The 20,772-nt window shown below is 40.2% G+C and overlaps 1 protein-coding gene across 6 annotated transcripts in view; it reads right to left on the bottom strand.

Annotated features, from left to right (window-relative positions):
* Positions 1-20,772, bottom strand: part of FAM149A (family with sequence similarity 149 member A) — a 70,126-nt gene that overhangs the window by 34,530 nt on the left and 14,824 nt on the right. For 2 of the 6 annotated variants that reach the window (XM_027598271.2, XM_027598272.2), the window contains exon 1: positions 1-428. The exons of 3 other annotated variants lie outside the window; for them this stretch is intronic. The gene's annotated coding sequence lies outside the window, so the exon portion shown is untranslated. Of the gene's footprint in view, positions 429-523; positions 658-20,772 lie in introns of those variants that run through there. One more of the 6 variants, XM_027598274.2, reaches the window with a different exon arrangement.

A 20,772-nucleotide genomic window follows, 5' to 3' on the forward strand; every position in this document is an offset into this window, starting at 1 on the left:
CCAATCACAATCAGCCCCAGGCCTGGGCTCGCGTCCCCGGGTCTGGGCCCCGCGCCCCGAGGCCTAGGCGCCTCCGGGCGCTGACACCCCGCGCGGGCCCCCTGCAGGCGGCGGGCGGCCGTGCGCCCCCGCGCCCCCGGGGCCTCGGCTCCCCGCCCGCCCAGCCCTGCGCCCCCAGCCCGCTAGCCCTGCACGGGCAGCCGAGTCGCGCCCGGGAAGCTCGAGCCTTGAGCGGCGCGGCCAGGGACGCTCCGGGCCGGGTCTGCGCAGCCCATAGGCGCGGCTGCTCGCGGGTCGCCCCTACTGCCTTCCCCTACAGGTCCCACGGCCCCGCACCGGCCAGATTCCGGCGCGGCGGGGCGACGCCTCCCGTTCCCTCCGCGCACGCCCTTCCCTCCTCCTCCCCGGCCGCAGCGCCCTTCGCGGAGGTCGGCCTGGGCCAGGCTGCAGGTCTCCAACGCTCCCCGCCCCACCCGCCGCCTCCCTGGCCCGCGTCCGCCTCCCGCGTTCCCAGGAACCTAACCTTGAAAAAGTCCTGCTGCCAGAGGCCGGATTTCATAATCCAGTGCGCACCTTCTGGCCTCTCGCTCCTCCCCAGGGCCTGCCTGGGCGGGAGGGTCTGTCCGACAGGTGTTTGCTATCCTTAATTCTTTTTTTTTTTTTAAAGATTTTATTTATTTATTTGACAGAGAGATAGAGAACACAAGTAGGCAGAGTGGCAGGCAGAGGGAGAGGGAGAAGCAGGCTCTCCGCTGAGCAGGGAGCCAGACGTGGGGCTCGATCCCAAAACCCCAGGATCCTGACCTGAGCCCAAGGCCGCCGCTTAACCGACGGAGCCACCCAGGCGCCTCTATCCTTAATTCTTTTAAGTAAACCTTTAACTAACAGGAGAAAGACCGAGAACTACAGAAAGATTTCACCGGTCCACCTCCTCCCATCAAAGGATTCCTAGTTGGGCAGGGGTGCGGTGGGGAGAGTAGGCGGAAGGGAAGTTAAAAAAAATTGAAGTCTCAGACCTAGTAAATCCAAGATGCTAATCTGATTAACAGATTCTCTAGGTATAATTATGCGCCAAAGATTTGTCTCTCTCCATCTTCAAATAGATGCTTTATCTCATCCAAGCCAGTAACTTTTCTACAAAGCAGCGAGCGTACCTGTGTCTACGTTTATTAATATGGGCTTGTCTCAATCTTGGAGTCATACAATTCATTATGCCAGGACCAGTCACTGGACCCTATGTTGTGAGACAGCAAAATGACCAAGCCACCATATTCATAAACTGAAAGAAATAGGAATGATTTAGCTTAAGATACATAAGCAAGGTGTCAAAGTGTGGGCACTACATATGGCATGCCTCTCCCCACCAACAGATTTTTCATAATTACAATTAATGAAATGGATGCTGGTACTTTGCAGCCTGGGCTGTGTATCCAGTCTCCTTTGATCTGAGGCCTTCTGAGTCTGAACAGGTACAAAGAAGCTCACCGATTCCTCCTGCTCAGCTTCCTGAATTTACATTGGTACAGCATGCCTCTCCCATTTATTAGTGAAAAATCTGATTTATTTTTAATCTGACTTTTAAGGAACAACCCTAAGAGGACAATAAGAAACCACTACCAACAACGAAACAATCCATTTCTGGAAATACTGGAATCCTCACCACATTTACCACCACAAATAATCAGTTTTGAAGTGGTAGATGGTTATAAATCCTAAAATTAATAAGATTTTAAATCGTGATCCACTGCATCAAAAACTAATAATGTAATGTACGGTGGTTAACATAACATAATAAAAAAAATCGTGATCCATACATATGTGAATATATGTGGGGAGCAAGTGTGCATGTGTGTGTCTATCAGGAAAACTGATGGTGTCTGAAGTAAACACATACCCACTAATACTATTGATATGTTAAGGGAGACTTGACAGAGAAACAAAGGAAAGAAGAATATTATGATCCAAATACATGCTGGCTGCTTTATATATATGTTGTTTTGTTTAATTTTTTTTAACACCCATGCTAGATAGATACTATCATCCAATTTTACTGATGAAAATACTGAAGGCAGAGACCTTAAGTAAAAATCTTCCAGGTCACTCAACTAGGATGTGACGTGTGTGTGTGTGTGTGTGTGTGTGTGTGTTGTGTGTGTGTGTGTGTGTCCCAGGTATCTACTATTGCACAATAAACTACCTCAAATTTAGTGGATTAAAACAAGTCATTTTGTTCTGCTCACAAGCCACAGCAGTCAGGAAGTCTGGCAAGACTTGGCTGGGTGATTTGTCTGTTCCACGTGGCATGTGGCTCCGTGGCATTGCTCAACTGGCCTCTGGGCTGGGCTGGAGATTTCAAGAAGGCTTCACCCACATCGTTTCTAGCACTTTGGGGTGGAGGGATGGCTGGAAGGCTGGGCACAGCTGGGCCCTTCTCTCAGGTAGTCTCGGGACCTCCCTGGGTAATCTCTCCAGCAGGGCAGTCAGAGTTCCCACATGGCAACTCAGGGCTCTAAGAAACCAAGGGAGGTGCTGTTCACTCTATTAAAGGCGGGCTCCGAACGGGCGTAGCGTCACTTACATTGTACTCCATTATCAAAACACTCACAGGTTCAAAGCGTTGGAAAATAGAACCTATCTCTCAGTGGGAAGCGTGTCAAAGCACATTTTTACTCTACCATACCTACTTTCTCTCCAGACATTATTTACACTCCCTCCCCCCAGGCACAATACACTCAAGCCACTCAAAATTCCCTGAAATTTGATCATTTCAATCATGTCCAAGCGAGGATAAGGAGGCTCCTCCTTGGGGGCATTTCCTCTGGATCTGAAGACCTGTGAACTAAAGAGACAAGCCAGAGGCCTCCCGCATGCACACAAACAATGGAGAGACAGAGACTGAGGAACCAGAGCCAGCACTGGTGTCCCAAAGGAAGGGCAGTGGGAGACACAGCGGTCACTGGTCCACGGCTATTGGAATCCAAGCAGGCTCCTGTTTCCAGTTTCTTCATTAGGACCCACTTCTGCTCCCTGGCTTCCTCCGAGCTCTTCGCTATCCTCATGAGGAAGAAATGGCCCAGGTTTGCAACCAAGTAGGCCCTCAGCCTGCTTCCTCACAGAGTCGCTTCTAGTCCAAGCTGGTCACCCCTCCTCTAATACAATTCCCTCACATAACTTGTGTGCTTTCCTTTGAATTTCTTCAGAGCTCACTCCATTAGCCGTAAGCCACTCTGACTTTTCTTTCGGGGACAGGTCATTGGGGCACCTTGGAGGCTGCCATGGGACAAGGCTCTTAAACCCCTAAATCTCCCTGAGATTTTTAGTTGACCAAACCTTTGGTTTCACCTTTACCGCTGCCCCAGATCTCATCTGGGAGGTCATTTCTTAATTGTACTCAGAGAGCCTGTGAGGTTGAAACAGCTTACTTTCTAAACCCAACATGTGCTGGCGCTTATATTTCCTATGAAATCTGCTCAAAAATTGGACAGCTCCTTATTTAGTGCCTATCTCTCCTCTCTCAAATTTCAAAACCCAAAGCAACATTGATTTAGAGACAAAAGGCATAGGATATTCCCACTGGATTGGTCTAGAGCACTATGTGTGTCCCAGTAGAAATACAATGTGAGCCACACACATATTTTTAAATTTTCTTGTATCCACATTCATCAACTTAAAATAAACAGTTGAAGTTAGTTTTAATAATATTTTTATTTAGTCCAATAGATCTAAAATATTATCATTTCAACATGTAATCAATATAAAATTATTGGGATATTTTAAATACTTTTGGGGGGGGATACTGTCTTTGAAATCCAGTGTGTATTTTATACTTACAGCAACACCTCAATTAGGACTAGCCACATTTCAAGTGCTCATTCACTACATGTGGCGAGTGGCTTCTCTACTGGACAGTAGCCCAAGAGAATAAAATCCCTTGACTTTTATTTTTAATTTGGCTTAAACATTTTAAGACTCCATCATTCTTAGCCAAGCCTGAAATTGTGAAATATTTATATAGCCAAGATATATATATACATATGTATATGTGTATATATACATACACATACATATATATGAGAATACATATGTCTTCTCTTCTAAATGCACATATATTCCATGTAGTTGTCATAAACATCATCAATACACAGTTAGAGGCTTAACTGCATTATCAGAACTGAAAGCTACTGATCCTGTCAGTTCATCCTTAAAGACACATTGAAATTTGTATAGGCAGAAGAAAATTCATTTAAAAAAAAGAATTAAAAATATTCTACATTTGAATATGGTTTATAAAAGAAAAACATTTTTCTCAATGTTATTTGTACTTAGTGCATACAATTTTCATCCTTTATCGATTACTTAAACCATAGTTGAGAACTGAAAGTAAATAGCTATTGCCACATTCTTGTTTGAGTGTTTTACATTCTAATGGGGGCTGGGGGCTTGGGATTAATAATCACAGTAATTAAATAGGAGGCCTCAATCCCTAAAATAAGGATACCAGAATCTGCCTCAGCCTATTTTGGAGAATTCATTAGGATGAAATGAAATTGTACATGTGATCACCCTCTGAAAATCTATTAGTAATTTAAAGATATATCAATAGTTACAAGTAACATTTAAATTGTCTAAAAATTGACCTGATTTGAGGGAGTCCTGAGCTGGTAATAATTCTCTAAGCATAAGTTGTCAAAAACAAGTCTAATATTATCCTCTTTCTTGTAGAGTTGTATGAATTAGGATGATTTTTGGAAAGTGCATGTAGATGCATAAAACATTGAGACTTAAATTATTCCCCCTTTTAGCTCTCCAGACATTGAGTTACTTCCAGTGAGAGTTTAAAAAGAAAACTGAACGGGCGCCTGGGTGGCTCAGTTGGTTGAGCAACTGCCTTCGGCTCAGGTCATGATCCTGGAGTCCCGGGATCAAGTCCCACATCGGGCTCCCTGCTCGGCAGGGAGTCTGCTTCTCCCTCTGACCCTCTTCCCTCTCGTGCTCTCTATCTCTCATTCTCTCTCTCTCTCAAATAAATAAAAATATCTTAAAAAAAAAGAAAACTGAATGGAGAGTTCACTTGTGTTCATTTTATTCTTATGCAGTTGCAACATACAAATGTTGCATATAGACTTTTATATTTATCCAGTACAGGCAGCCTTGCCTTTGCACAGGTATCATGTAAATGGAAACTGTGCGTATCAAAACGGTGTCCTTGCTTTGCAAATATACACATATAGACACACGTGTTATTTTCTTTCTCCACCACAGAGCTGTCCCCAGTATCAATGAGCCCACCCAGCACCTAGATCTTGGTTTCTAGTACGATTCTCCAATAGGAGGAACTAGGGTTCCTTGGAGAAAGATGATTCCAGGGCTGGGGCAGGGAAAATATAAAAACGTACCTGGAGCATTCATAGTGCCAGAAAATAAGGAAGTACTCAAAACCCTACAAAACAGTGGGGGCACGTCAGAGGGACTCGGGAGCAACCCGAAAGAGCCCTGAACGGCTAAAGCTAAAACAATTTGAGTAACAAAATAAATAATGTGGTATTGAATTACAGTCCAAAGAGCAAAATAAATATCTATGAGTGCATACTGATATAAATGAATGAATGAACCAAATAAATAAATGGAGGGAAAGAAGTGAATCTCCTACAGAAGAATTATAAATGAATCATGTAATTGCTCCTTCTTTCAGGAGATGGAGCTTAACACCTCCTACCCTCAACCTTGACTATGGGCTTGATTCCAAAGAGTAGAGTACAAAAAGGGGGCAAGACAGCTTTACAGCAGAAACACCTGACAAGCACTCCCTCAGCCAGGGGATCAAGCTCAGCATCATTAGTGATGAGTTACGATGATAGCATGTCCTTGAGAAGGTAGTAAGATAATGTCACTTCATCTCTGTGGTCTTCCTCCCAGAAACCCATAATCGCAGCCTAATCATGATAAAAATGTAAGACAAATTCTAACTGAGAAACATTCTACAAAATGCTCTTCAAATTCTCAAGGTCATCAAAACAAGGAAAGTCTGAGAAACTGTCTCAAACCAGAGAATACTAAGGAGACAGATGATTAAATGTAATATGGTATCCTGGATAGGATCTTGGAACAGAAGAAGGACATTGGGGAAAAACTGGTTGTAATGGCTATCTTTAAACCAGTGGACTTTGAAAGCAGATTATGCTCCATAATGTGGGTGGGCCTCGTCTAATCAGTTGAAGCCCTTAAGAGAACAAAGACTGGCTTTTCTTAAGCAAGAAGGAATTCTGCAAACAGACTGCCTTTGGACTCAAACTGTAATTCTTCCCTGGGTCTCCAACCTGCCAACCTATCCTGCAGATTTTAGACTTAGTAAGCCTCCACCATCATGTGAGCCAATTCCTTAAAATAAATCTCTCTCTCTCAAAATACATCTTTTTATGTAAATCTATAAATATAGATGCAGGCGTAGACATAAAGATGCATCCTATTCTGTTTCTCTGGAGAATCTTAGCTAAATACAGTGGTGAAATTGGAATGAAATATGAATTTTAGTTAATAATAATACATCAATGTTGGTTCATTATTTGTAATAAATGTACCATTATAGTGTAAGATATTGATAACAGGGAGCAACTTTTCTGTACATTTAAAACTGTTCTGAAATAAAGTCTAGTTTAAAAATGTTTGTGGTAAACTCTTCTACACATTAAATATATTTTACAAGTTAGTATCTACTTTCCAACAAGACCAGTAAAACAATATTATGTTTTATTATTTTAATGTGAAGAGTATAATAATCTTATAATGTGTTAGGTAAACTGTGAAGTCCATAGCTTATAGAAAATTATAGAAAAATGTAGAATTTATATATATATATATATATATTTTTTTTTTTTTTGAGAGAGAGAGAAAGAGAGAGTGGAGGGTGGGGAGGGGCAGAGGAAGAGGGAGAGAGAGAATCTTAGGCAGGCTCCATGCTGGGCAATGTGGAGCTCATTCTCACAACCCTGAGATCATGACCTGAGCTGAAATCAAGAGTTGGACACTTAACAAACTGAGCCACCCAGGCACCCCTAGAATATATATATTATTTAACATAAAAATGAAATAAATTTACCTAGGTAGTAAAACTCATAAGGACATTATTTTTAAAGAATTATAATAAACTATAATAAGTATTATCTGATATTAAGTAACAGCAGAAATTTGCTTTATATAAATTTTTTTCTAAGAACAGCCTATGTAAAGCAAAATATAACTACATTATTTGACTCCTTTGGGATTGAAATGTTTGCATGCAGTCCTACCAGAGTGCCACTAGATGTAAATCTTTCCCATCTGTTAACACTGAAGAACATGCCCAGGTGGATTTTAATACCATGTATGTCTTTTTGCAAGATTTAGGATTTAGTGAATTTTCTTTCCAGTGCAGATATGGAATCCTGTTTGCATTAAAAATCACTATTGCAGTGAACAATATATAGTATGCACAGCTGACAGAAAGTATCAAGATACTAACATTGTCCGTGGATGGAGTGCTAACACTTTGGTACACAAATAGGCTCCGGGACCTACATACCTTACTTCTAAACCTAACAACACCCTGGTGGGTGGTTACTTTTAGGTACAGAAAAGAAAACTGAGGGTGAGCAATGTTAGTAAATTATCGAGGACAAACAGTTTTACCCAGATCTGTCTAGTCTGAGTTCAAAAGTTTGCCATTTCTAAGATTCATCTCTGATCTAATTTGCAGATTTCTGCTGAAGCTCCTTCTCTCATAAAGATGGCCTATGGACATCTCTTATGGATATACCAAATATGTTCTATAATAATATTCGATAACTTTTTTTTAGATTTTATTTATTTATTTGACAGAGAGAGACACAGCGAGAGAGGGAACACAAGCAGGGGGAGTGGGAGAGGGAGAAGCAGGCTTCCCACGGAGCAGGGAGCCTGATGCGGGGCTCGATCCCAGGACCCTGGGATCATGACCTGAGCCGAAGGTAGACGCTTATCCGCTGAGCCACCCAGGCGCCCCTCGATAACATTTCTTGAAGACTAACCACATCTTCATCCCTGCTTTAAAGCACTTGTTACAAGTGTTACAAGTTAGTGCATTTAAGTTTCACAATTAATTCTTTGAAGAGGAAATACCTTTGTACCATTCTGCAGACTGGTAAACTGAAGCACAAAGAAGTCAATGACATGACAAAGCCAACATTCTAACTTAAGTTATTGAAGATAAAGCTTATTCAATGCCATACTTCAGTCTTTTATGCATGGCATACACTTCACAAGCCCTCTACAAAAGATCTGGAGAAGCTCAAGCACACTATATTTAATAAAGTACATAGAAAAGTTTTTAAATTTAGAGGAATGTTGTATCTGAAAAGAGTAATAGAGGGAAAAATTATTAGACTTTTAATACGAAGACTATAAAAAGCTTAGAAAGCCCTAAGTAATCTATGAGGTTAACAGGTTATATATAATTATAGAAAGATAGAGAATTTGTATTTTATTCAAAACAAAGCACCTAAATTGGTTATTTAGATGTCCAATAATTTCTAAATTAGTGCTGCAATCTATTAAGGACAATAATTTTTAGGTAAGATCATATGAAATTGCCAATAGTGTACTGTTTGAACCAAAAAACCAGAAATTTATGTATCAAAATAATACGCTGGATAAATGGATTAAATAACATCCTGTAATCAGTATTTTTTCTTACTTTTAAGCATTAACTTTACCATACTATTATAGTAGAAAGTGATAGAGGAAACAATCTGAAAAATTTTTTATAAATATTTTTATAAAGAATTCATCAGACTTTAAGTGAAAAAAACTACCTACATATATTCTATGAAGAGTTTAATTTCCCCCACTGCAGCATCAATATAGTCAAATTTTTCAAAAAAAGTGTGTTTTAATGTTTAATTTCACTCATCCTTTTTTTTAAAAGATTTTATTTATTTATTTGAGAAAGAGAGAGTGAGAGAGAACATGAGAGGGGAGAGGGTCAGAGGGAGAAGCAGACTCCCTGCTGAGCAGGGACCCCGAAGTGGGACTCGATCCTGGAACTCCAGGATCATGACCTGAGCCAAAGGCAGTCGCTTAACCAACTGAACCACCCAGGCACCCCAATTTCACTCATTCTTTTAATTAGTAGAGCAGAAAATGAAGACTTGGTAATAATTGCTAGATCACTATTAAAAGTTTCAGTTCCATTTGATGTCATTAAAATATCAAAATACAGTTGATCCTTATTATTCATGGATTTCGTATGTATAAATTCACCTATTTGCTAAAATTTATTCGTAATTCCAAAATTAATATTCAGAGTGCTTTCATGCTATTCACAGACATGCGTAGAGCAACGAAAAACCTGAGTTGCCTGAATTGCATGTTCTCAGCTGAGGTGGAACAGGACAGCATTTTACCTTCTTATTTTTGCTCTGATACTATCAAGTATTATTTCTGTAGTCTGTTTAATGCCATGTTTGGGTTTGGGGATTTTTTTTGCATTTTTGTATTTTTAGTTTGTGATTTTGCTGTCAACATTTGTGGGATACTGCAAAAACAGTGTTTAAAAGGAAATATAGCATTGAATGCATATATTAGAAAAGAAGACTTAAAATCAATCTTCTAAGTTCCCACCATAGGAAACTAGAAAAGGAAAAGCAAATGGAATCCAAAGTAAGCAGAAGAAAAGAGATAACAAGAATTAGAGCAGAAATAAAAAACTGAAAACAGGAAATTTAATGGAGAAAAATCAATGAAATCAAAAGATGGTTCTTTGAATAGCTTAATAAAAATCAATAAGCCTTTAGCCAGAAAAAAAGAGAGAAAGAGAGAGACAGAGAGAGGACACAAATTACTCAAATCAGAAGTGAAGGAGGGAATATCACTACAAAAACCATGGACATTAAAAGTTTAATAAAGGAATACTCTGAACAACTCAGTGCTCACAAATTCAATAACCAAGATGGAACAGACCAATTCCTTAAAAGACACAATCTGCCAAAACTCATACAAAAACAAATGGACAATCTGAATAGGCCACTTAAATCTATTAAAGAAATTAAATCAGTATTTAAAAACTTTCCAAAACAGAAAGCACCAGGCCCAAGTAGGTTCACTGGTGAATTCTACCAAACATTGAAGGAAGAAATTTACCAAATCTCTAAATCTCTTTCAGAGGATAAAAGCAGAGGAAATACTTCCTAACTCATTCTATGTGGACAGCATCACAATAATATCAAAACCAGACAGACATTACAAGAAAACTACAGATCAATATCTCCCATGAAGATAAATGCAAAAATCCTCAACAAATTATTAGTGTATTGAATCCAACAATGTATAAAAAGAATTATATACCATCACCAAGTAGGATTTATCACAGGTATGCAAGGCTGGTTTAACATACAAAAATCAATTAATGTAATCAATCATATCAACAGGCTAAAGAAAAATCACATGATTCTATCAATAGATGCATAAAATGCATTTGATAAAATCCAATGTCCATTCATGAAAAACACTCTCAGTCAAGTGGATAGAGGGGAATTTTTTCAACTTGCTAAAGAGCATCTACAAAAAGCCTACAGCTAACATCTTACTCAATGATAAGAAACTAGAAGCTTTCCCACTAAGGTCAGGAATAGGTCAGGATGTCCTCTTTCCCCACTCACTTTCCAACATTATGCTGGGAGTCCTACCAAATTCAATAAGATACAAAAATGAAAGAAAAGGTACATTGACTTGAAAGAAAGAAAACTATCTTTGTTCACAGATTATCTAATTGTCTTTGTAGAAAATCCAAAAGAATTGGAAAAAAAAAAAAAAACCTCCTGGAACTAATAACTGATTATAGCAAAGTTGCAGGATCCAAGATTAATATAAAAAAGTGAATTGCTTTCCTATATATCAGCAATGAACAAGAGAAAATTAAAATTAAAAATACACTATTTACATTTGCACACCCCCAAAATGAATTATTTAGATATATAACTAACAAAATATGTACAAAATCTATATAAGGAAAACTACAGAATTCTGATGAAAGAAATCAAGGGAGAACTAAATCAATAGAGAAATAATACACGATCATGATAGGAGGACTCAATATTGTCAAGGTATTAGTTCTTCCCAAATCAATCTCAGATTTAATGCAATCGCAATCAAAATCCCAGCAAGTAATTTTGTGGATATCAACAAACTGATATTTAGAACTGATTTTAAAGTTTATATGGAGACACAGAAGCCCCAGAAAAACCAACACAATACTGAAGGAGAAGAACTAAGTTAAGGAACTGATGTCACCTGACTTCAAGACTTACTATAAAGCTACCCTAATCAAGGTTGGTATTGGTAAAAGAGTACACAATAGATCATTGGAACAGAGTAGAGAGCCCAGAGATATATGAATGCAAATATATTCAGCTAATCATGGACAAAAAAGTGAAGACAATACAATGGAGCAAAGACAATCTCTTCAACAAGTGGCGCTAAAATAACTGGACATCCACAAGCGAGAAAGTCAATCTAGACACAGACCTTTAAACCTTCTCCAAAAATTAACTTGAAATGGATCATAAACCTACATGTAAAACAAACAAACAAACAAAACTATAAAACTCCTAGAAGATAACACAGAAGAAAACCTTGATGACTTAAGGTTTGGCAATGACTTTTTAGATACAACACCAAAGGCACGCCCCATGAAAGAAAGAATTGACAACCGGGCCTTCATTAAAATAAAAAATTTCTATTATGTGAAGGACATTGTCAAGAGAATGAAGAGACAAACCTGGGAAACAAGACTGGGAGAAAATATTTGCAAAAGACACATTTGATAAAGAACTATTATCCAAAATATAGGAAGAACTCTTAAAGACCAACAATAAGAAAACGAACAAACTGGTTTAAAAAAAATGGGCCAAAGACCTTAACAGACACCCCACCAAAGAAGATGTACAGATGGCAAACAAGCAAATGAAAAGATACTCCACATCATAAGTCACCAGGGAACTGCAAATTAAAAGAACAATGAGACACTACTACACACCAGTTACAATAGCCAAAATGCAGAACTCCACCAAATGCTGGTAAGGAGTAGAGCAACAGGAACTCTTTTATAGCTGGTGGGAATGGAAAATGGTACATCCATTTTGGAAGACAGTTCGGCACTTTCTTACAAAACTAAACCTACCCTTTTTTTTTAAAGATTTTATTTATTTATTTGGGAGAGAGGGCGAGTGCGAGCGGGAAGGGGCAGAAGGAGAGGGAGAAAGAATCTGAAGCAGACTCCGTGCTGAGCGCAGGTCCAGAAGCGGGGCTGCATCCCACAACCGGGAGATTGTGACCTGAGCTGAAACCAGAAGTCCGATGCTCAACCCACTGAGCCACCCAGGTGCCCCCTAAACATACTCTCACAATGCAACCCAGCAATCACACTTATTGGTATTTACCCAAAGGAGTGAAAAATTATGTCTACACAAAACCTGCACACAGATGTTTACAGCAGCTTTATTCATAATCGCCAAAACTTGGAGGCAACCAAGCCACCTACCTTCAGTAGGTGAATGGCTAAATAAACTGAGGTACTTCCAGACAATGAAATATTCAGCTCTAAAAAGAAATGAGCTATCAAGCTGTGAAAAGGGCAGAGAGGAAACTTAAATACATATTACTAAGTGAAAGAAGCAATCTGAAAAGGCTACATACTGTATAATTCCAAATATACGACATTCTGAAAATGGCAAAATATGGAGAGAGTAAAAGGATCAGTGTTCATCAAGGGTTAGGGAGAGGGAGGGATGAACAGAGCACAGAGAATTCTTAGGGCAGTGGAAATACTCTGTGTGGTACTACAGTGGTAGACATATGTCATACATTTGTCCAAACTCATACAATATAAAACGTCAATGCTGAACCCTAATGTAAACTATGGATTTGTGAGATGGCATAGGCTTGCAGGCCCCTTGCGAGCCAGGGTCATTCAAGGACTGCAGTGAGAGTTAGGAAAGCCAGGCAAACCTGAGCAAGGAGGAGAAAATGTTCTCTTCCCCTTATCTCATGTTGCAAGTTCTGAATGCCTGGATCTGCAAGAAGTGGCTCTTGCCTATCTTAGAGGCGTCCCTCCTTAGGACAACAACATGCTGTCTCCAGAGGAAGGGTGGCTGAGAGAATTCTTTAATGTATCTTTCTTCAAGGATGTTAGTTTAATCCCATTATGTGTGAAAGTACATATTGTTATGCTTACCTGATTGCTACAAGTATATAGCTATGTGGAAAATAAACGACAGCATGCAGTTGCAAGTGCTGCCTTTGCTCTGCATCCCCTGTGTCCCGGTGATTTCGCGACCCTTACCCAGGGACCCCAACGCACTAGACGTTGACAATTGGCGCCCGAACAGGGACCCTGAAGGACGTACAGGAAGGGTGAGTAACTTAAAATAACAGGGTTATGGGACAAGAAACTTCTACTCCTTATGTTCGAATGCTGAAGCATTCACTTGCTGTCTATGGCATTACTGTTGCTTCTACTGATATTGAGATGTGCTTAAAGGCGGTAATAAGAGATACTTTTGAGCTTGCACCGTCTCAGGAACCGAGTGAGTGTGGCCACATTGAAACAAAACCAAAAGTAAAATCGGATTCCGGGACGGAGCACTTACAAAAGATTCTCCAGCGGGTTCTAGCTATAGCAGAGGGATCTAAGAAGCCCCCTAAAAAACCCTCCGCTCCACCTCTGCCACCCGCACCAGGTCTTTCTCTTAAGAATCCTTTCCTTTCTGCTGCCTTGGCTGAGCTTGATGCGCTAGAAGATAGCGATGATGAAAGTGAGGCTGGCAATTCTGTCTTTGCTTTTCCTGTTATCAGGCCTCCCCTGGTCCAGGGAGTAGCACAAGCACCATATTATGAAGGTATCGGAATAGAGGATATCGGTCGCTTGAAAAAGGCAGTGTCTCTATATGGACCACAGTCACATTATGTGAAGGAGCTAGTTAATGGATTAGCTCGACATTATAATAATTTCTCTCCTGAAGATTGGAGGGTCCTTTGTAGAGCCCTTCTGAAAGAGCCTGAGTATCTGCAATGGCAGATGTGGTTTTCTGAGCTATGTATGGATCGGGCTCGTCAGAACACATTAAGCCCCAACCCTCGTATACAGGTTATAACTTATCAAATGTTGGCAGGGATAGGTCAATATTCTGATATTGCTGCTCAGGTTAATACCCCTGAAGAAATTCATGAGCAATTGCGGGAGATAGGTTTAGAGGCTTGGGAACGTATTCGGCCGACAGGGGAGCACTATGGATCATGGACTAAAGTTATTCAAAAGACTAATGAGCCTTATGTTGAATTCTTATCACGATTAAAATTAACTTTAGAAAGAACTGTTATTGGAGAGGAAGCTAGACAACAATTGTTGAGGTTACTAGCATATGAGAATGCTAATGAGGATTGTAAGAGAGTTATATTACCTATTAAGGATACAGGAGACATTAACACTTTTATGAAGGCCTGTAAGGATGTAACATCAGAAAGTCGAAAGATGCAGCTGTTTGCTGAAACTATGGCCACTACTTGGCATTCCTTGCAGTCCAAACAACTAGATAAGATGAAATGTTTTGGCTGCGGGCAACCAGGACATTTGAGAAAGAATTGTAAAGGGAAGAAACTTGATAAAGGGCGTGGGCCTGGAATTTGTCCACGATGTAAAAAGGGAAAGCATTGGGCTCGAGAATGTCGTGCTAAACTAAATACCAGTTTTGCAGAGAAGCACCAGGGAAACTCCATTTCGGGCCCTACCCCGGACCCAGGACAAACGAACAGGGGAAACCAACTATATTCTCCCTTAGCCCAGCCACCCAACACAGCGCCGCAATGGATATACCAGCCATAAAATCATTTACTTTAAAAGGAGGGGACAAACCGCAGAGAGTGCCCACTGGCATTTATGGACCTTTGCCAACTGGCACCTTTGCTTTATTAACTGGACGCTCAAGCCTGACATCAAAGGGAGTTAACAGTTCATTTAGGCATAATTGATGCTGATTATATGGGAGAAATCCAAATTCTTATGTCTTCCCTAGTTGATATATCTTTTGAAGCAGGAGAACGCATTGCCCAATTATTGTTATTACCTTACCTTTCTGTCGGTCAGTCTACTGTTATTAGACATGGGGGATTCGGTAGTACAGACACAAAAAATGTTTTTTGGACTACACAGATAACTCATATGCAGCCCTTGATGAAAGTTAAATTGAATACTAAAGATATTACTGTTTTACTAGATACTGGATCAGACATCACTATTATTAAGACTGCTGATTGGCCTGAGAAGCTCCCCTATACTATCGTGCCTTGTCACATAAAAGGAGTTGGCAATACTCCCGTTCACAGTATCGGCCTAGCTACTCAGTTCGTGACATTTACTTCCCAGGATGGTCAGATGGCTGTCCTAAAACCATATATTTTAGATGTTCTTTAAATATTTTGGGCCGCAATGTCCTAGAGCAGTGGGGAGCTCATCTCGAATTCTAATTGTAGATGGAACCCATCAAAATTTTATGGAAATCTGAAGATCCTTTGTGGATTGAACAATGGCCTTTAACTAAGGAAAAACTTACTGCTGCCCATCAATTGGTTCAAGAACAATTGCAAAAGAAACATATTGAGCATTCCACTTCCCCGTGGAATTCTCCAATTTTTGTTATAAAGAAGACCTCAGGTAAATGGCGTCTACTTACTGATCTACGTGGGGTTAACAACTCCATGTTCCCTATGGGGGCCCTTCAGCCTGGTATACCTTCGCCAGCTGTCTTACCAAAAGGTTGGCATACTGTAGTTATTGATCTGCAAGACTGTTTCTTCACTATCCCTGTGCATAAGGATGATAGAAAACGCTTTGCCTTTTCCCTTCCCCCTATAAATAGACAGGGACCTCATCAAAGGTTCCAATGGAAAGTTTTACCTCAAGGCATGATGAACTCTCCTACTATGTGCCAGCTTTATGTTGATGCTGCTTTGCGCTCTGTACGGCAAAGGTGGTCCCATGTATACGTATCTCATTATATGGATGACATCCTGTTCGCTAGTCCTCATCAAAATGAATTGGATGAAATTTTAAAATTATTACCTGAGTACTTTGCTTCTTTTGGCTTAATAATTGCCCCAGAAAAAATTCAAAAAGGAGATATCATCAATTATCTGGGATATGTGATAGAAAAAAATGCAATTAGGCCACAGAAGATGGCTATTCGTAGGGATAACTTGAGAACTTTAAATGATTTCCAAAAACTATTAGGGGATATTAATTGGTTGCGACCCTCTCTAGGTATCCCTACTTACCGATTGCATAACTTATTTGAAACCCTACAGGGAAACCCTGATATCAATAGCCCCAGACAACTTACTACTGAAGCCGAAATTGAACTACAGTTTGTAGAGGAAAAAATTAAATCTGCTTTCTTAACCCGAATTGATCCCTCCTTGCCTCTAAAATTGTATATTCTTCATACATGGCAATATCCCACGGCTATACTAGGTCAAAATGAGTTACCCATTGAATGGATCTATACTAAACATCATTTTTCAAAAAATATTATGCCCTATGGTATTCAAATAGCATATCTGATAGAACAAGCTCGAGACAGGGCTATAACCATAACTGGTTGTGATATTATGGACATTATTATCCCCCTGTCCAAGGATCAATTTTCATTTTTGTTACGAAATATGGAAGAACTACAAATTGCTCTTGCAGGGTATGTTGGTCAAATTAATTATCATTTTCCCAAAGGAAAATTATGGGACTGCTTTCGTAAACAAGAGTTTGTTATTCAGGATATCATCAATGATCAGCCCCTAATTGATGCACCTACGGTCTTTACCGATGGCTCAAAAACTAAAAGTGCTTATTGGACCCCTACTAAATATTGGGTTCAGTATACAGACTTTAATTCAGTCCAGCAAAATGAATTGTTCGCCATTACTCAGGTGTTAAAGGATTTTCCCTCCGCTGTAAATATTATCGCTGATTCTGCTTACGCTGTAGGAGTCCTTAAAAATATATACACTGCTGTTGTACATTCACATAAGTCCAATTTACTTAACCTATTTTTACTTTTGCAAACTTTGCTTAGAAGCCGGAATGCTCGTATTTATGTGACTCATATTCGTTCCCATACTAATCTTCCTGGTTCATTGACACATGGTAATGCTCAAGTGGACGCTTTGGTGTCTTTTGTATCTGCGGAGGAAGAACATAATTTATTGCATACCAATGCCGGAAGGTTACATGTTCAATATAAAATTCCATACCGTCAGGCAAAACATATTGTAAAGCAATGTCCAATCTGTAGACCTTTACATCTGCGCACTACAAAAGCTGGGGTAAACCCCCGAGGCACATATGCCAATGAACTTTGGCAAATGGATGTTACTCATGTGGCACAATTTGGTCGATTATCTTATGTACATGTTGTAATAGATACTTATTCTCAATTCATGTGGGCTACGGCACAAGTTGGTGAAACTGCGCAACATGTCATCACCCATCTATTAGAAACTTTCGCTGTGATGGGCCTACCATCTATCATTAAGACAGACAATGGCCCTGCATATAGCAGCAAAAAATTTCAAGCCTTTTGTAAACAATATGGTATGATGCATAAAACAGGCATTGAGTACAACCCCCAAGGACAGGCTATTGTGGAACGTGCGCATAGTACTTTAAAGTTGCAAATTAAAAAATTGAAAAGGAGGAAAAAGGATCATATATTATCATTTACTCAATCTAATGCGCGTTCTATTTTGATACAGGCACTATTTACACTCAATTTCTTGAATCTTCCGCAAGGAGATATTCTTTCCCGAGCAGAAAAGCATTTCATAGAGGGAGAGGCTGCTCCTCCTCCGTTAAATGAAAAAATATGGTTTAAACCGGCTGCAGATGCAGAATGGCAACCAGGGCTATTACTTTTTAGAGGGAAGGGTTATGCTTATGTCTCCACAGAGGATGGACGGACCTGTTCCTGGCTCCCCGCGAGGTGGATCCAGCCAAGGACCAATTCGAACGGCACCGTATCCTGTCAGGCGACGAACAAGGAATCCAGACCACGATGAACTTCCAATACAGGCCATGGCACACCTAAATTTGCGGGGACGACGTCGCCGTCGGCAAACATTTGCTACTGTTTTGCCTACCTGGGGACAAATTAAAAGGCTTGGTGGGGAAGGGCAAAAAATCTTGCAGCAGACAGGGAAGGCTTGCACACCCGAAAATTTGTTTTTGGCCATGTGCGCTTTACTTACTGTATCATCCTCCGCTGAAGCGACAGATGTAAGCTATTGGGCCTATATACCCAACCCACCTATGATGGAACCTGCACCCTGGGGAAGTGCGGATATTCCTATTTATACTTCCCCAGTGATACTTTCACCCCCTTGGAAAAATCTTACTTACCTTAATCAAGATGATGGCTCCCTATTTGATTTTCTACATAAAGGGGATGGTCCTTACATTTGTCTTGGCCCCTCTCCCTGTGCCGAAATGAACTGGCAAAACTGGATCCTACCCGGCAATATGTCTAATGGATCCCGAACTCATTTACAAAGGTTTGAGGCATGGTCTCTTAACATGACATGGGGAAATGTTACATTTGATAAGTTCCCCTCATTTCCTGTCTGTCCTGACTTCACATACATAAGACTGGCCTATAAGCCGTTTGTATGGCAGGAATGTGTTGGAAAGTTTGCAAAATTTTACAAGAATTTGCTTATGTGGGGGCCATATGGTCAATTTCTTCGGAATTGCTCAGAATGGAATAAAACACATTGTGATTTATCTTTAACTTATAGGATACCACCGCAGAACAACTGGAGTGAGCCAATGGTAAATCATCAGTTGATGGCCTGGGGAGATGGCGGCATTGCAGATCCTCGTGTAGCACATCAGAAATTTCCTGATCATATTCAAACACACTTATGGAAAATTGCAGCCGCGCTTAAGACTGTTAGAATGTACAATGGAACTTTTTCTGGCACAGCGAACTCTGCGTCAACTTATAACTTCACTATTTTTAAAGAAATGAATGTAACTGCTTGTGTACCTCTGCCATATCTATTTCTGGTTGGGAACTTTAGTTTCTATAATGGAATTAACTGTCCCAGATGTCGACTGTACTCTTGTATTAATAATTCTATAGAATTTGAACCGGGATATGATATTCTCTTATGATTTTGCAACAACGTTCTCACATTTGGCTTCCGGTGAATCTAGAACGGCCATGGGCTCAAAATCCCATGGACGCCTTAGTTTTGGAATTTTTCAAAAAGATGCTGAAACGTACAAAACGTTTTGCCGGCATTATTGTGGCAGTTATTTTAAGCTTAATCACAGTTACCACGCTGGCCACAGTATCAGGTATAGCATTACATACCTCTCTGCAAACCAAACATTTTGTGGAAAATTGGCACCGTGACTCTCGGGATCTTTGGCTTTCACAAACTATGATTGATACTCGCTTGCAAACACAAATAGATGTCCTTAGGCAGACAGTGGGCTGATTAGGGAAGAAGGTATTGACACTAGAGAGGCAAATTTGGCTTCGTTGCGATTGGAATTCTACGACTTTTTGTGTTACCAATTTAAAATATAATAAGTCACAGCATGATTGGAGCGTTATCCAAAGATACTTAGAAGGTAATTCATCGGCGGTTGACATGATCAATAATCTACACACAAATATTCAGGAGATCTTTGGTAGACCATTTGAGACCGAAGATGCTGCCACTTTGGCAGACTTGTTCCTTAAACAACTTGAGGGATTAGACCCAAAAGGTATCATTCAGAGTTTAGGGCATACTGCTGGAGGAATGGGCATTGTGTTGCTAGTTGTTATCTTATGCTTTACGCTGCTACATTTCTGCTATATAAAACCGTCCCAGAATTCTATGGCCACCCTCTGGAAGGCAATTTTATTAAAACAAAAGAAAAAAGGGGGAAATGAGATGGCATAGGCTTGCAGGCCCCTTGCGAGCCAGGGTCATTCAAGGACTGCAGTGAGAGTTAGGAAAGCCAGGCAAACCTGAGCAAGGAGGAGAAAATGTTCTCTTCCCCTTATCTCATGTTGCAAGTTCTGAATGCCTGGATCTGCAAGAAGTGGCTCTTGCCTATCTTAGAGGCGTCCCTCCTTAGGACAACAACATGCTGTCTCCAGAGGAAGGGTGGCTGAGAGAATTCTTTAATGTATCTTTCTTCAAGGATGTTAGTTTAATCCCATTATGTGTGAAAGTACATATTGTTATGCTTACCTGATTGCTACAAGTATATAGCTATGTGGAAAATAAACGACAGCATGCAGTTGCAAGTGCTGCCTTTGCTCTGCATCCCCTGTGTCCCGGTGATTTCGCGACCCTTACCCAGGGACCCCAACGCACTAGACGTTGACAGATTTGGAGTGATAATGATGTGTCAATGTAGGTTTATCATTCATAACAAATATCTAACTCTGGTGGGAGATGTTGATAATAGGGAAGGTTCTGCATGTGTCAGGCAGGGGGCATATGCAAAATATCTTTACTGTCATTCAGTTTTGTTGTGAACTTCAAACGGCTCAAAAAACATTCTTTAAAAAAATGCCAGTCTAAAAAGTTGCAAAAGTGAAAAATAAAAACCATAATTTCTCACATCTGAATCTCTGAGGTTGGGATGTGTATCACCAATAGCACCTTATAGTGGCCAGCAAAGCAGCAATCAGAAAGTCCTTGTCATAAACCATA

The sequence above is a fragment of the Zalophus californianus genome, chromosome 2 (assembly GCF_009762305.2).
Source record: "Zalophus californianus isolate mZalCal1 chromosome 2, mZalCal1.pri.v2, whole genome shotgun sequence".
Lineage (NCBI taxonomy): Eukaryota > Metazoa > Chordata > Mammalia > Carnivora > Otariidae > Zalophus > Zalophus californianus.